Raw genomic sequence first — 16342 nt, 5'->3', positions numbered from 1 at the left:
AATTAACAACTTTCTATATTCCTTTTCGTTTTTTCTTGAGACCAACAAAAGGGCTTTTTGCAATGTTTAACAACGCGCTGCGTTGCCTAATTGATTTGCAGGTCCCTGTAAGGTCCTACATCCAAGTCCTACAGCCAGACAATGCACCACCATCCAACTTCGTGCTCATTTGTTGCCAATTAGTTGTGGAGCACCGCAGTCAATTGGAAATTCTCGGCAGACAGGAACAGGTAGGAAAACTGTTGACCAGTCGACTGGTTTAGGTACATGGGTATATAGGAACAGGCATGGGTGCTTTGGGCCGCAATGACAACACGAAGTTGCCCACCGGAAGGATGCTGGATCCTGGCATCCTGCTCCTGTTGCTACTGTCTCCTGTTTTGGTTATCCATTTATCGATGCGGCAAACTTTCGTAATGACTTTGAAAATAAAAACAGCACAACAAATGGCAAGAAAACATAGCAGAAGGGTATGGAAATGAAACAATGGGCAAAGCGAGAGGCCCCAAAGGGTCTGAAATTATCTACCAACTATTGACAATAATGAGCTTTCCTAATGAGTAGTGAATTGGAATGGAGTGGGGAAGAGGCTGGGGTAAAATTGGGGCCAGCAAATGACAAAAGTTTTTGGCCCTCTTCCACTTTGGACATCGGGAATGTTTGGAAAATTATATTGTTTGGTGTTAATTAAGTGCTCGCCCAAAAAGGACTCCTGGAATCCAAATGGAATAACTTTGCTCCCAACCGATTTTATGTGGCGAAGAGTTACGATCAGAGCTTGGGACTGCGAATCCTTATCGATGCGCCAATGAGTTTCGACAGTTCTGTGGTTGGACATGGAGAAATTAGGAGAAATATCTCGGTAGAAAAATAATTCTTCAAATATAAAAGGTTATTAGCATTATTTAAATTGTTAAGCAAGCCATTCACAAGGCTGAACGATTTAGAAAAATGTTACAAAATTTGCACAATAAGGTAAAATAACCGCAGCAGCAACATCATCATAATCATCTAAAGCACTAACAATCACGACGCCAACAATGGCAAAATGTAGCAATAACAATAATAGCAATACCAACCGGGAGAAGGGTAAGGGCATTAGTTATTTTACAAAAGGACAGCAGACACACCTAAGACATAAGCCGCTATCATTCACCCTTAATCCCTTTAAGGACACTTGACGTGTGCACGACCAACAACAACAACAACAGCAGGATCTGGCACACCTCGGACCTATTCGAAATGGCCATGTCCTTGCTCCTGGCCCTTTGCACCTTTTTCCCCGAATGTCACTTCAAGGAAAACCACGCCCCCTTCCGCTAAAGCCAACTAAAAGTCAGTCAAGTTGACCAGAAGTGCTGGAGTTTATAAAATAAAATGACGACAACGATGATACAGATGATGAAGATACGAAAAGAGAGTTAGAAAGGAAGCTGCACTGCAAAAAACCAATATCAACTACATATTATGTATATATATATATATATATATTTAGAGACTATAACAATAAATAAAAGAAATATAAAATAAATACATGTACTTATACTTTTTTGGTGTTTGGAATGGTTCTTTTTTACAGTGTTATATAAAGAATCCGGGCGATGTTGATAGTTGGGACCAGAACGCTGGAAAAATGGAAACATAAAGAAAATAGATGAAAATAGAAAGAACACGGGAGCCCGCATAGAAAGTGAAATAAAACAAAATACCGAGACAAGGGCTGCTCCTCGCCACTTCACCTGAACTTCCACTTCCACATCCACTTCACCACCTGGCCAGGTGTCCTTAGATTCCCTGTGTGTGGATGTATGTACAGCGTGGTGTGCCTGTTTGTGTGCGGAAATCTGAAGCCTGAAATCATCCACTTAAAAGCTAAGGGTCGATAAGTTACTGATGCCTGACAGTTTATGGAGACTAAAATTGCGGCGACGTGCCTGCCTATTCCTGTATCTCCGATACGCCCGGAGTCCTGTAGTCCATCCAGTAGCTTCCATCTACCATCTCAGATCTCTTCCTATAGCCACTTGAAGTGGCCAGACAAGAAGACGTTTTATTTATGGTCTGTTGTGGGTTAAGGTTGAGCGGTCTTTCAAGGTGTCGTCTCGTCTCGTTTTGTTTCATTTTGCTTCGGCTCGTCAATCGTTTCACAAGTGGGCCCAAAGAGAAGGAAACTGACCTTGTACAAATACATATACATAAGTACATACATGGGGAAAAACAAGCTTGAGTTGGTTCAAGACTTTTAAATCTAATAAAAACGCATGAGTAATGAGGATTTATTTTTACATTTTAATTAAAATCGAAATCGTTATTAAATAAATTGGAAATTCTTTGTAATTTAAACTTTTCTTGTTTCCGAGGGCATTCGGCAATATTTTATACCATTCCTAAAGTCATATGACCGCTGCGCATTGCATTTGTATGCTTAAAACTTTGCAATAAAAACTCCTTTCAGCTGAGTTTTAATTCCAGAGCGGCCAAATGAGGAGGAATCTAGGGGACAGAGCCGTACTGACCACATTTATTGTGGCATAAATTTGCACTTTGTTGTGGTTTGCCGTCTGGCGATGTTGTCATCAGTCTTATCTCATCCTCATCATCATCATCATTATTCCACCAGCTTCATTGTCGCATCTTGCTGGCGTTTTGTTATTTAGCCGGAAAATTGTTTTATGTTTTGGCTTGTCTGGCAATTTGTGGCCAACTAAAGAGGGCAAGCATAAAAATCAGGGGGAATCAGAGAGGTGGTATACCCAGTTTAAAGTTGAAGCAAGCTTAAAGCGATATCTTTTCAGCACTCTTCATAGATCTAAATGTTCTTCTTCTGTCTTATTTTTTTTTCTTTCCAGCAAAACAATTAAAAAGTTTGCGCCCCCAAAAATTTTTGGCGGCTCCCTCAAGACGAACATTTTGATGGCTGGAAAACTCAACTTGTGGCACGTTCTACGGCACAAACAACAAGAACAACAATAGCATCTGGCTGGGGAAAAGACAATGACACAAATCAAAAAGTTTACCCTTGCTCTCCGCCTCCTTCATCCTTCCCCCCGCTCCTTTCCGTTTCGTTTTGGCTGCTTTCTGCAACTAATTGCATGCTAATTGCTGCACTCACGCACCAGCAGCAACATGGCGTATACGTGATTTATTTGCTCGCATTTTCTTGGTGCTCGCCTCTTGCTTAATCGGTAGTGTCAATATTTGTAAAATATTTTTAAACTACGTGGCAGACAAGGTTGAAAATCAATTGGCCAGACAGCTGACAGATGTTACTGTTGCTGGCGGGTCAAGAGCGGTATTTCAAAGCGTTTATTTCCATTGACAGTTTTGCGACACATGCGTTGGAGTAGCCAGCGTTTGGGTTTTTAGGTCTGGGGTCTGGGGTCTGGATCACTCAATAAAACAAGTATCCCCATTTGTTGTTTGAGCCCATGAACAACCATGTCACCGGAGGGTGGAAAGCACTCAAATTAATAAACTCCATAAAATTCGAGGCAGACAGTTATGAAAAAAAGCACCCAAGGAAGCGTGTGTGCAGCGTTAAGTGGCTGGTCCTTCTGCTCCTTCGCATTCCCTACGTAAATCAATGTGAAAACCGGACCCAGACAGACTGACAGACGGGGGAGAAGTGTGTGGGAGGTGGAGGGAAAACTGGGTGAAAAAAATATACGAGGGCGCCGTTGCTCTTGGCCTTTCTCACTGCCGCTCACTCAGTCAGTCAAACTTTTGTTTTCACAATGGGTGCTCCACCATTCCCCCAGGGAACTGAGAATTGGTCCGGATCGGATTGGATTGGGCGGAGTATATGTATAGGTAGGTGTTGGGGTCTGGAGTCTGAGGTCAACCCGCACCCCTCATTCCGTATGTCAATTGGATCTGCTCTCGACAGGCAGTGGTATCTGTTTGTCAATGTTTTTCATTTAAATAGTCCTCGGGATTTCGTCAACAACAAAAAAAGGATATGGCGGCGTCCGAAAGGGTTTAAGGGCAGCTAGAAAAATCCTGCGATTTAAAAAACGCTTAATTAACGGCAATTCATTTGGCACAAATGCAACAGGTTCTTGCCTGTCCTCCGAAAACGTGCAAATTGTTCTCTCTAATAGGAAATTAGAACTGAACATTTTCATACACTTACAGAAAGAAAGATAATTTTACGTAACGTCATATGTAAAAAAAAAAAGGGTTTTCATGTCGTAATGCTTTTGAAGAATTTATGAATGTTTACCCAAAACAACACATATTTAAACAGACTTAAATGATAGAGAATTTAGTCGTTGTTTTTGTCAGTGTCAAAAGACCAAAGATAGTGACAGAGTCACTGGCAATTCAATTTGTTAACCAGTGGCAAATTGAGGCTGTTGTTGTTGCTGGGCAATTTGCCAGCCAAGAGAACAGAGAAAAGCAGAGCAGAAGAAAATCGTGCAGCAGGTGAAAAGTGTGCATCGGAGGGGGGTACGGGAAAAACTCGGCGGAAAGGTATGTGTGCACTGGCAGCATTTACTTAGGTCCAAGTTTGCATTTCCCCAACCGCTTCCTCGTTTTGGTGGCTATCAACTGTCTCCAGTTTTGGCAGCTGGCAAAAGTTGCCGCCGACACTTTGCCGCATCTATTTTTTTTTTTTTTTTTGTATGATTTTCACAATTTTTTTTTTTTGTTTCAGACAGTGGAAGATCCTGCAGCAGCGACTGCATTTCATTAGCCAACAACAGCGACAGCGGCTGGCACTTTCTGCATAAGTTAGTAAATATGAAAATTTTGCACTAAGCACAACAAAAGCAACAGCAGGAAGCCAAACAAAAAATCAAAGAAAGAATTCTAAAGTCAAGAATGAGATGACAAAAGTTGTCTGGCGAAAGTTTGTAGCTCTTGGCTTGGCTTTTTATCCTTAACCTGGGGAAATTAGTGGGGGTATTTCTGTCAGCGGCAGACCACAAAGCGTTAATTCCATGCCTTAACCTACTTACAAAAATTTACTTAAAGTTGGCGGACTGAATTTAAGGGAACTAATTCTATTTATTAAGGTTTCAAAAGGAATCGTTCAGTAATTCCTCTGAACATAACCTAATGTGTGATAAAGATAAATGAGACCAAGTGGTATCTTAATTATAAAGTAAAGAAAAATCTAGTCTAGTTATCAATTACTTAAAATGTAATATGTTATATTATCCTCCGGGTAAGGAGATCGCTGGGGTGTACCCTCTTCAGTCTTCGGAGGGAGATGGGATCAGCTAGGATAGTTGCTAGTCGGTTCGGGTGGGCCATAAGCCTTTCGGCATAACGGCTGCTGTGGAAATTAATCTGATCCCCAAGAAGGGTAAGTTTCAGATCTCTTTCGATGACCATGTTCGTCACGTACCAGGGGAGCCCAGATGCGTGACGTGCAGCTCTCGACTGGACCACACGGAGCCTATTAAGCTGGGATTTGGCGGCAGTTCCCCACACCTGGATGGCGGACTGAAGTACTCGTTCGGGTTTGTACAAAAAATATTGTCAGGTCTAAAAGCAAAATGATCATTTCTGAGAATCTAAAGATGCGATTTTAGTTAGATTCCGAATTATAATGCGTCGTTATACCAACGATTTGAATTTGATTACCTATGCACCACTTACGTCGTCGAAATGCGGATTTCTACTGGCGACCGCTCATTCTTGCAACTTATTGTCGAACGCAGAACGCATCCGTGGATTTACGGATGTACATTTTGGGGAAAAGTTTGGGGCAAAGTTGCGAACGGTGGGTGGTTCACTCGATGAACTTGTGTGCAACTTTGCACCAATTAAACTTGTTAAAACGCTCGTTTTCGGTTATCCAAAAGCTGACAACTTCACTACACAAAACTCTAATTACATTTTACGGAACTCCAGCACAGAATGTACATATATCTCACACATATGCAAAGCAGCCCTTAGTTGTGCGTAATTAAAAGTTATTTTATTGTGTGTCTGCCCGTATGTAATTGTTGTGCAGAGAAGCTGCATATGGAATAATTGTATGGGGAAGAATTGCAAGTAATGGTTGTACTTCAATGCATACGAAAACAAGCAATTTTAAATGGCTTATGCGTTGCCTAACTAGGTAACTTTTATACATACGTTATTAACTTGAGTAATTCAAGAGATGAGTAATTAATTTGCATTGTGGCCAAGTTGGGTTTCTTAGTAGGTAAAAAAATGCCGAGCCAATCAAGGGCAAAACAAATTGAGGTTATAGACAAATTGCAAAAGTATCCTTTTACCCCCAAAGAAGATCCAAAAGTTTCGTTTGATTTGGCAACCTTTAATCCAAGTCGCATCAACTTTTAATTGGTAAAGTTCTGCGGAATATTTCCATTCCACTTGGGCTGTTGTTACTGGTTACTTTGTGGTCAGCCTAATAGCTAATAAACATAAAAATATGCCGCTGGCCTAAAAGCGCAGCTACATAAAAACCAAATTAATATATCCTTGGAGACTGAAAGTACATTAAAACTGACGACCCTCCTTTTGTAGCTTTCTTGCGGGGGATGTTTCCTTATACATATATATGTATCTTCCTTTTTTTTTGCTCACAATGTGCACTTTGAGCTTGGCCAAGAATATTATGTTGGCCATTCGTTGATCGAAGATGCGAAACTTTATTTGGCCGACAAGCAAGTCGGCAATTGTTGTGCAATTTTCGGCAGCAGCAGCTGCTGCTAATTCTGTCAGAATCACACAAAGCAATACATCACACAGGCTCCCCGGCATTTCCCGCCCCTTTTTCATGGGGCGAAAATTCATGGCGAGCGTCGGAGATAGATTGCCAGATGGCCCCATTTCGTCGTTGGTGCCCCCGTTGCAACCGACGCACTTGCAACACACACACATACACACCCTCCCCGCTTGTTGTGCATTGCCGCAGCTGAGATTGAGTTGAGTTTGGCAGCTGAGTGGGCGGGGCTGCATGGCAAATTGCACGGCACTTGACAGCCGCATCCATTCAGCAGCAGTTCCGTCTCATTTTTCTTTATTTCCACTTCGCCTTTTTTTGTGCCGCAGCGAGTTGCTACTGCGCCACCGCTGCATTTCGGCTATAATGCAAATGGCGCCCTGAAAACTAGGCTACTATGTTTCGATCCTGACAGGTGATTTGAAGATGAAGTCATGAATTATAGGACACTTCCTCTTTTGGCAGCGCGATGAAATTAGGAAGCCTACACAGGAAATACACCAAAACTACTGATAAGTGTAAAAACTTTAAGGATTATTTAAACAAAAAAATAATACAAAGGTAATATTACAGTTTTACTAACAAAAAGGTAAGATGCTTCTTTTCCTTCAATCGCTACAAGAACAGCTTAAGTGAACATAAAAATCTATTATTCAGGAAATCAATAGCAACAAGGAAAAAGCCTTGTTTCTACCCCCATTTATGTAGCCCATCAATGTAGCCGAATTAATTGCCATGTCATTCAATTAAGCAAAGATAATTCCCCTAAAAATGCTTCAGTTACATGCAATCACAATTAGCCAGAAATAAAAACAACAATAAATTTGGCAAGCGTAAAACAATAACAATTCAAATGGCAGTAACAATAACAATAAGTGAAAAGGCAACAAAAAGAGGAGTATTTTTCAGCTGAATGCTTCGACATTTTCAACATTTTGCAACAATAAATAAATAAATATTTAAATGCCAGAAAGTGTGCGGTGTGCACGTATTTGGAAAGAAACGCACGGCACGGAAATCAAATCGAATGAAATAAAATGAAATAAATTCTCAGTTTTAGCTAAGGCCCAGTGGCAAAGTGGTTGATAACGCATTAGACAAATATTCAATAAATATGCGAGTTCGAGTCCGAGTTCCATCGAAATATTTGCATTGGAATTCCGCTCAAATGCAACTACTGCCTCGATTCGAAGTTGGATATTATCATCGACAGTGCATTTGGAACAATTTCAGTTCAGTTCATATTTCGCAAGTTGTGTTAGCCTTTCGACTTAAATGCGGTTGAAAGATGGCCAACGGCAGCAAAGTGTTTAAGCCAACACAATTTGTATATGTCGGAAATTGAGCAATAATTATGCTTCGATTTGTTAATCAATATTAAATAACTGCCAATACTAAAGCAGTGGTATGGCCAAATAATCGATTCCAAACCATGATTACTTACCAAACAGCTCGGGAAATAAAGTCTTGCTAAGTAATAAAAATAATAATCATAATACTACAAGTGCAATAAGTAAATATTTTGTCTTGGCCACTTATCAACATAATTTCCCTTAACCTTTAACCCATGTCTCCTGTCATATTTTTTCCTAACTGATATTAAGTACTTATTCCTTGGATAGCCATCTCTTTTTCCTTAACCCATCCAGATATTTCCACTCGCTTCGTCTCTCATCCCGCAGCAGCCAACGCGCTAAAATGTTTCAATTTAAATTAATTATTGTTTGCACCACAAGTGCCATGGGCGGGCGTATTGCGGTGCTCGAGGGGGCGGCGGGATCGCCCAGGCAGCGCAACTTTTAATTATGGTTACAAAGATTTTTAGTTCTTGTCGATGGCTGCTCCTGCTCCACGGCCCCCTTTCGTTCTGCTCCTTCACTCTCTTTTCACAGCAAATGTCTGTCTGGCGGAACGAAAAATACCCCCTTATCCCGACCAATCCACCCCGCCCCTGTGCGCCGCCATCAACTTTGACCAACATCGATTAAAACGATGAAAACGCGGAAAATTGCGCCAACTAGAGGAAAACTGCAGCGGCGGCAAATGAAAATGGCAAAAACAACTCCAGCTGCAAAAAAAAAAAAAAAAAAAATACAAAAAAGAAATGGGGAAAGAAACGCTCAGAATGCAAGGCACTAGGCAAAAGTTGAACGTTTTTATTACGTCTGAAAAAGTTGTGCAAAAACGCGATTGCCGCCGCTTAAGAGCATCGAATGGGTTAAGGAAAAAACGAGGGGGGTGCGAGAAGAACTGAAGTGGAGTTAAGGCAGCCGACGACGTCATCCTCGAGTTGATTTAGGTTTTCCCTCCTTTTTGTTTGTTTGTAATTTTAAAATGCTGTTAACTGGTTTTTGTTTCTGGTTTCTTGCGGGCACTACTCCAAATCCTCCTTTTCCTTTTCCGATCCCGATTAACCCGTTACACCCCCTTTAACCGTCCCAGAATGTCCTCGACACTAACACAATGGGTTAAAAGAGAAGGACAAGGTTAAGGAATATTATTAATGCTCTTAAAAGTTTGCCAAAGAGAAAACTGAATCTATTTGAATTTTAGCATCACAAAACCTTAAGAAACAGAAACCAATACAAAATTTGAAATTAATTTTTAAACGCATGAACGAAAATATAGAAATTTTGGATCGCTAAATCGATAGATGGCTTCTGAATATTTGTTTCCAAATCCAATTCCAAGTAAATCCAAAATAAGACGGCTATTTCTGCTTATCAAGCGCTTAACCCTTTGTTGCCCATTGTGCTGGCACTTTATATTCTTCACTCCCATTGTTGTTGCTTACTTTCTTTCCTGTTCACCCACTTTTATTTTCGATTTTTTTCCAACGCTTTTGTGGTTAGAACCTTCATAACGCCAATGCGGCAAAAATTGTTGGAAATTCAATTTGTAGCGAAACTTGAAAATGCCAGCGGCAGCGCATCCCTCTATTCCGCCCGCAAATCCAAAGTCACCTCAGCAGTCGGGGAGGGATTTCCCCAATCTTCCCCGTCCCCCACTTTCCACCCAGTGTTTATCCATGAAATTTAATTGGCTGCACTTGGAGAGCGGCCCGAGAAATGCAAGAAGTAGCAACCAAAATCCACCTGGCGACGGCCACTTGAGATTGCTTTGGCCATGGCTTTAAAGTTGGCGCCTTTTCAAGGACTTCCCCATAATTTTACTGAAGTCACTGGGCTTTAAGCTGTCGTGTGCTGAAAGTAAATCCGCCGCCAGACGTGACGTGACAATAATACCGAAAAATCTGTCAACCTAATGCGGGGAAGCCCACTTTACCCCCTTTTCCCATTTCGAGTACTTTACACTTTTTCCGGTACAGAGAAAAAATTGGGTTAATTGAACTGAAACAAGAATTTACAATTAGATTTAAATATTATGTTTTTAATTTAGAATATATCAATACGAGTAAATTCTTTTGTGTTTTTTAATAATATTTCAATAATATAATAATAATAATGATTATATCGCAGTGTAGGTTCCAGCAGCGCACTGGTTGCCCCTTTGGGCAACTTTCATGGTGTCTGCCTTACATGTGGCTGCATAAATTTTACGCTCATCACCTGCCGCTGTTCCGCACCACCCAGCTTGCCACCGCCCACTTGCCACCGCCCACCGGCTGTGACCTTGTTGTTGCTGGCGCTGAGTTACTTATTTAGCATAGCATACATTTGTGCGCGACTCTTTGAAAATGGCACAAGGCTGAGCGGAGGCTGCTGACGGTTTCACACTTTGGGAGCACTTGGCTCGTAAACAAATTGAATTGAAGTCATAAAAGTCGTCGCCCAAAAAGATGCGAGGTGGGCAGAAGGGGGAGGGTCTGAGCCGTATGCTGCGTGTCAGTGATTGCGTTGTTCCTTCCCCCATATACCTATATGGTTATATATATATATACATATATCTCGTTCCAGTTTGCTGCTTGTCAGCGCCATTATGTCGCACTTGTTAAATCTGAGAGTGTGCTTTCCCCCACACACACACACACGCGTACACTTATACTCCCACACTTACACATGCGGCGCGGCAGCTTCCCTTTTTTTATGCCTCAATAAAAATACAATACGTTACAATTGAATTGAACTCAATTGAATTTGATTGAAGTTGTAAAGCTCAGACAGGCACTGCAACTGTCTTCGTGTGTGTGTGTGTGTGGGAGTGAGATGGCGGCTGGATTTAAGGAAAGGGAGGGAGAGAGGTAAGCACAGCGAGCCAAATGCAATAACGTCTACACTGTGACAAGAAACACCCTGTCGGCTTTTAACATTTTATAAATAAATAATATATATAAATTTATGGTATATGTATCATATTAAGGATTATATTTTTGTGATTTTACTTGAATTTGTATGCTTATAGGAAATGGATTAATTGATTAAACTTTTCTTACTGTGTTCTGGGAATTCAGAACTGAGGAACTCACTTCTCGCTTCTCGGCCTGACATCAATGAGGTGTCAATGCTGAAAACGACAACGACAACGGCAGGAGGAGAATAATGGCAACCAAAGCTAACAACGATGATGAGAACGATGATGATCATGATGATGATACCCTCGATGATGAAGTGCGCTGCCATAAATACATCTTTGAAGACAAATGTGTTGGTGGCCATGATGGCAGTGGGGTTAAGCGGCTACCCTTCACCTCGTTCAGCTCCTATTCGGTGGGCGGGGAAGGGGTCTACTCGTACAGGGGGCGTGGCACAGACACACACATAGAGCAGCCACAACTTCCGTTCGCCTGCAATCGAAGCCCAATATGTGCAAGGATATTCAGTGACATGTGAATACATGAGCATCATTATATTCGTTTTCATATTTTGCATTCATATATTAAGGTACATGTCGAGGGTATGGCCACCTGCTGTTTAATATGCTCCATGTCAAGGGGAATGGGAATATATATATATTTCGGATTTCAGCGAGCATGCCGAGCTCAGGTATTTGTTTCGTTGTAGGCTTTCTGCACTAATTGATTTACAGTGATATTGATATCTTACAAGTATATATTTTTGTGTATTATATTTGTAAAATATTTCAATTAAAATGTAGTTAAATCAAAACTAATTCCGCGGTTTAGCTAAGCATTAACTTTATTAAAAATGTAATTTTTGATTCATGTAATTTGATACATAGGGATTTTGCAACATGGAGGCTTACCATCATTTCTCTAAAAAAAACTTAAAGTGTTCTGCAGCTCGCCACTCTGTGCATGTCCTGTGAAAACTGCAGTCTGCTGTATTCTGATATCTAATGCTAATAGACAGTTGGAAGGGCGAGTGTGGAAAATCGAGGAAAATCCACAGAAAGGTGACACCTTTTGCGCGATAGAAAGACAACAGAGAATGGGGCACAAACGAAAAATAGATGAAATTGAAAATAAATATCGAGTATTGGGAAAAATCGCCAGTGCTTGACGTGGGGTGGTTACTGGTAAATAAAAACAGTGTACCAAACAATAAACGTGTCAAATAAATATACGAAAGCAATTTTTGCATCTCCAATTCGCTCGCTAGCATACTCCGTCTCTTTCCCTCTGGCCTGGTGCCCTCTCTTTCTGGCCCCTGGTGGATTGGTGTTGATAACACTTTCTGGCGTTTGGCCAACAATAAAAAGAAAAATGTAGTCAATGTGGAGACGTGGGGCGTGGGGCAGCTTGTTAATCCCTGGTTGTTCATTATTTTCATTCTTTTTTTCCATACCACTCCTTTTGACTGGACAACCCTCTCTGTTGTTTCCATTGCACGCTTGGACATTTTTTAATTTCCGCTTTAAATGAAAACCACTTTCCCGGCGAGGGGGCCGGGGAGTAACAACAAACACAAAGCCCAACGCAAACACGGTAGCCAGGCGCAAAAACCAAAACTGCCATTAAGGGTCCTGGACGCAACAATTGAATGCTGGGCCATATATGTTTATATTCAAGGCGAGGGGCGACCGAGGAGTTGGGACCTGCATTGCCTCGGATGATTGCAAATTCTCGAAATGCAAATGCAAGTTACCAAAATGTGCATTTGTCTTGGTCCTGGACAATCGCCCGCTGTTTGGCACGTCAATGCCAGGACACACTCGCACTCCAAATCACTCAGGCCAAGTACACCTAGTTCTCGTCCTTGCACAGCTGTGGCAAAGGAAAAGGACTTTGTGCAATTACTTAACATACATTTTATACCATTATAGAGGCTAAATGTAGGTCTCATTAAATACAATCGTTCGTATCTTATATTATATTATCACAAGAAAGTTTATTAAATAATATAATATTGCAAACTATCTTTCTGTGCAGCTCTCTTAATCCCTATTTGCTTGACCTAATCTGTTGAAAACCCCCCTTGAAACAGGTACATAATGGCACACACTTGAGCACGTCGAGCAATGCGAACGGATTTCGGGAGAGAAGTCAGCCACCAAGTCAAGTCCTTGTGCCCGCCCCCTCATAACCCACCGCCCGATTTCTGCTTTCCCAACAACAAGAATAACAGCACAACTCGATTAGTGCTGCAGTTGCTGTTGACAATGCATTTGCCTTACATGTTTAATGATGTATTTACCTAGGCCAACTAAACTGAGCTCTGCGCCTGCTATTTCAACCCACGACGAACAATGGCCCAATAGCCACCGGAGTCCATCTGAGACTTCCCAGGAGGTGGAGTATGTGGACGAGGACATCAGTGCATCGGTCAGAGTTCCATTCGGATCGGCAACCAGGCCAAAAGTGGTCGCAAAATCGAGGGGCTGCACAAGGAAAACTGCATTAGACCAAAACCGATTTGAATATGAATTTGAAAACTTAATGGTAACATTTCCACTCTAATTCAATACGAACCTTAGTGTATATATTTCTTTAACTTAGCTTACTTATTCAAAATTATATTAAAATTCAGCCATAAACAACATTTAAGCTAGGAACATTAATTTCAATACTTTTTAGCCAACATTTCTGTGAGTGTTCCATGCGCTCTGATTGCAAGTGTGCAAAATGCCAACACCTTACCGGCGCAGTTCCTCAACCGACCCCGGTCCACTGGAGGCACTTCCGCCTCCCCGTAGCATTTTGAAACCCGAAACCAAACCATTCCATCCTATCCCCTTGCACAGCTCTTCAAAATCCAACTGCAGTTGACGTGAATTGTTCAGTTTGAAATCTATGATTGCAGCTATAACTGCACACACAAGTACACGAATAGATAGGAATGTGTGTACGGTGTGTGTGTGTGGGAGTATGTGTGTGAGGCAGGAACGTTGTGGGCGTGGCAGCGTTAAGAGCAAGTGGACATGCATAAATTTCTGACTTGCTGCCTGCCATTTAAGTGGAAAATGGAACATTTTGAGGCCTGCAGCGAGTGGAAAAGGAGCTCAAATGGGCGATGGATCAGGAGCAGGATAAGCATAACGATAAGGAGTCACAGGAGAAGGAGAATCCGAAGGAGCAGGAGCCAAGAACAGAGGCAGAACAAACAGGAGGAGCAGGACTTTAAAAAGCCATGTGAATGGTTTGGTTCTGGCCACATACATAAATGGATGAATGGAATGCACGTTGCACATGACATATTGATTGTTTATTGTTTATTGAAATTGATTACCATAAATTGATTGGGGGGATTCTGTGGCAGCGGTGTGGCCTCCTCTCTTCGAACTGGAAGGTTCGGAAAGATTATTGCTGGACAGTAGGTCGCTTGGCATCTGGAATAGAAGAAATGCTTTAAATTGTCGAGAATTGCTTCAGCTCATATTTGTGTAATCAAAATGTTTAGTTAAAGGCAAGGGGGTTTTTTATCAATATAAATAAACAAACATTTCTCAAGCACTTTCTGACCCATTTTTACACCATCTAGTAACTGAAAACATCCTAGGAAAAGAGAGTTCCTCTTTTAAACACATTTCTGGCAGTTGTTTAAAAATAAGTTGTTTGTTGGTTCGTGTGTTTTATTTTTATATGCCACGGCTTGGTGTACATATTTCTTTTTCGCTTTTATTTGCACTCACACATTTTTCCATCTTTTGCTGCACTGTAAACAGCAGGGAAAATTCCGCATCTTCCATGTGCCAAGTGCCAAGTGCTGCCGCTTTTCACCAACAGCCGCTTAAGGCGGCCAACACACACAGACACACTCTGGCACACAAATACACACACGCACTAACACTTATAACACCAGCAGCCATTTTCTAATGCAGTCCACACACAGCGCCATATGCAAATACTTTTCTACTGCAATTGAAAAGCCGAAAGAGAAAAAGAAACGGTCGAAAAACAAAAACAAGCTCCGCTGGCGGAATTATTCAGGGACAAGGATCCAAAATACAGATCGGGGGCCAGAGGGGCTGTGTCGTTGGAGCATCAGATGAAGGTATAGTCCAAATAAGCTCTGCTGTGATGGCAGTCCCAAGAGAAGGATCTCGACTTGGACACTAAGCGAAAAGTCAAAGTTCTGAAAATGTTAGCAGATATTTTAAATAAATGTATTTATATTTTTAATAAAAAATTAATAACACTGACTGCATTTTTACTAATATTTTCTCTTTTATAAACTGCACCTCTTTCAACACCAGCTAATCTTTTAATATTTTGGCTCCAGAATCTTTCCAGTTGCACAAACTGTTTTGCCTTCCACAGAGAGCAAATATTTGGCTTAAAGCAAAGCGAGCCGTTCTCAAAGCGAATCAGGAGCAGGAACTGGCGCTGCTCAATCTTCATCAGCGCTGTCAGCAGTTGGCCAACTCACCTAGAACGGCGTTACCCTCATCTTTCGATTTAGATCATCATCCACTGCCTACTGCTACTGCTCCTGCTCCTCCAGCGTCCCGGATTTACTTTCTATTTACGAAAGGACATCAACTTGATTATCATACAACGTCCGTGCGGCAGTCGTTCGATTTTGGCGCCCAGCGATGCCATTAAGCACTCAATCAGCCTTTATCAGGTTTTGACAACGATTAACGCTTCGGGCGCCGAAAGCTTTTGATGGATGGCCGACTTGACTTGGTGCAGGCTGCCCGAAAATTCACGGATTCACACCCCCAAACTGCCACTCGATGTGGCAACTGTCAGGCGTCGTCCTGCGAAATTGATTTGCAACATGTACACGGACACATTCTCAAATAATTCCCCGATGCTCAAACCGAAACCGAGTCCCAAACTCGACCTCAACCTAGGCTACATTAGCTTTTGGGCTCTTAAATTCGTTTTGCGGTCTTGCAGCGGAGCAATCGATTGGCCCCGTCACGACTCATTGACTTCGACTCCGACTCCAAACTTCTTGACTCCCGGATTCCTTACTTTTTGCGGTCAGTTCCACGTTATCCTTTGTCATGTGGACGCCGTTAAATGTTTACTACAAAAACGTTGAAAATGACCCTAGCCCGACTCATCAATTTCAAGCTCCGGCAAAGATATATCAGCTAAAAAGGGTTTACCAACTACGAAAGCTTACGTAATTGGTTAATCGTATCACACATATCTATACCGTCTTAATTACATATAATAACTGGTATGTTTTGTTTGATTTATCCAAATAGAAATGGGCCAAACAATGGCGCTAGGCTGTAATTAATAATTGTATATTAAATTGCTATATATTGTTAGATTTTATCAAACTAAATCTATTTCCTATAATTTTTTTTTTTTTTCAAAAAGGGTCTCCGGTTGATTTTATT

Source organism: Drosophila sechellia, chromosome X (assembly GCF_004382195.2).
Source record: "Drosophila sechellia strain sech25 chromosome X, ASM438219v1, whole genome shotgun sequence".
Classification (NCBI taxonomy): Eukaryota; Metazoa; Arthropoda; class Insecta; order Diptera; family Drosophilidae; genus Drosophila; species Drosophila sechellia.
The sequence above is the reverse complement of the archived record's forward strand: the minus strand, read 5'-3'. Positions refer to the sequence as shown.